Raw genomic sequence first — 2,499 nt, 5'->3', positions numbered from 1 at the left:
GATTTAAAATGATCCGCGGAGATAATAGCAAAACATTTAACTCCTTTAATTTTCTGGTTAGCTTTCCTTCTAATAATGCTTTTGATTCTTGATTTAATAGCCCTAATATAAAGAAAACAATCAGTTCTGTTAATACAAGTTAACAGAGAAAACTGTTGGGGGGAAAATACTCATCAAAACGAAAAAAAAAAATGAAATTTTCTAATATGGGATACGGGCCGAGCCGGGCCGGGCGGATTGAAAACATAAAATTTTGTTACGCAGAGTGGGCGTGCGGGTTGAAGCCTTTACGGGTTAAGGCAAAACCGTACCGTCCCGTCCTGCCCCACTGCCATCTCTAGACTGTCGAGCTATCTCAATGTTGATACCATTTTACTGGAGCGAAACTATAGTTTCGAATTGTTAGTTAAACACCTTTGTCAGATGAACATGTTTGAAAAAAAATTTGTATTTTATCACTGCAATTTTATATTTTCAAAGCAGGGTTCGAGATGAAACATATGTTTACATTGTAAATCAAACAAACTAGGTTCGTGGTAAACTGGTAATTATACAGATAAAACATTTCACTCTGCGAATATTTATTTACTCTTGTATAGATCACAATAATCAGTGGTGGAGCTACTTGGTATTGAAAAATCTCATTTTGGGTAAAATGCCATTTAGTAAAGTAATTCTATTCTCTGAGCCCAAATCATAAATATTTATATTTATATTATTATAAAAGCATGAATACAATCTTAAATGACCAAAATAGCATTAAAATATTAACTTAATATAGGTTATTTTGGTAAAAGCTAAGAAAGCACTTTAAATAGAGTTCTAACTAAATATTGCTTCTGGATTTTTGTGCCTTAACAAATACAATCCTCTTGAAATTAGAAAAGCACATCTATTCATAAGAGAATCGATAACACTGATGCATTCACTTGCTCATCAGTTTTGTAACACTAATACGAATTTGCATGGGATTGATCTAATCCCAATCAAGTTCTAACTTTATGTCCTTCGGATTTTGGGTTCAAATCCATACCAATTTCACAAGGATACGAATATATTGAACTATCTCTTATCAATTACCAATACATGAAGGGCTTTGTTGATTATACAACTGAAGCTAGGGACATGGATAAGCTTTATGTGAATATCTGTCATACAAATTAAAGTTCATCAAAGAATTAATTAAGCTTATAGGTAATATCGAAAGCACGTGCAATCAACCTCCACATTATTGTGTATTATTGTGGATATGGAACTGGTACTGAAAGCACGTGTAATCTGTTTCTTATTATTATTAGTATTAATCCTCTTATTCTGGGAACTGACTTTGTTTCAATTATGCTCATCTTCAAAAATAATTTCTTTGACAAGTTTAATGTTGGCATATTTTTAACTGATATATTGTTTTAATGTTCTTTTTTATGAGATTACTTTCGTTTCTTTCATCAAGTTTTAATTACGTGTATTTATCTGAAGTGTCATTGCTGCACACGCTGAACTTTTTAAAGGTAATTAATTTCCTTAATCACATGAATTCTCTCTCAAAAAATTACTCCATGTATATATCTCAATGGATAATAAACAACGCTTGCATGTAGTCTTGCTTTAGTTATATATAATTATAAGTAGAAGATACTCCCTCCAAATCCAAATCTTTGATTACATTGCTTCCAATTGCATTCTTTAATTATCAGGATATGTGTCTCTCCGGAGGTAGTGTTATTTTCTTCACGTATTTTGATTAGCTAGGTTGTTTTAATTCATTTTGTAAGTCTAAATATTGTTTAATCATTTGCAGAACAATATTTTTATATTCTTAATTTTAACAAAAGATGATTTTTAGCAAAACTTATATAAACTACTATATTTTGTGTTTGAATATTATTGTTTCTCAAAGACATAATTACACATCAAATAATATGATAGTAGTAATTTTAGGACTTTCACTTGATAATTAAAACTTGAAATCACCTGAAGTTTGTCGTTTGCCCACGAGAAATATATATAAAGAAAGACTTTTGAACGGGAAAAAAATAAAACATCGAAAATACATCCCTTTTGGTTTCTTCTAGCAAGAAATCTTCGTTATTGTTATTGTTGGAGGTTTCTTTAAAGATTTCGAACAAGAAAAAGAAAGAGTAAACCAACCATGTCAAAAGAAGATGTCACTCTCCAATTATTGATTTTATCTCCACATATTAATTAAATAATTTCAAGAGATATTATTAGGACATACATAATTTATGCTAATTAAACGTTGATGGTATATTTTGAATCTAATCTTTGATTTTTAATTGGTGAAAAGAAAGGACATTGTGGGAAAAAAAACTTTGTGGAAAACGAACCGTCCTTCAACGACACATCAAGCAAGCATAGATAGAATTGAAAGATATCTCATCTATCACAATTAAGTTTCGTTTATACGTAGAGATAAAGATCTGGTATTAAAGAACATCTAAGTTTCGTTATCATATTATGAAAATATATTATAAAGTTTGG

The sequence above is a fragment of the Nicotiana tabacum genome, chromosome 1 (assembly GCF_000715075.1).
Source record: "Nicotiana tabacum cultivar K326 chromosome 1, ASM71507v2, whole genome shotgun sequence".
Taxonomy (NCBI): Eukaryota; Viridiplantae; Streptophyta; class Magnoliopsida; order Solanales; family Solanaceae; genus Nicotiana; species Nicotiana tabacum.
Note: the sequence above shows the minus strand (reverse complement) of the source record.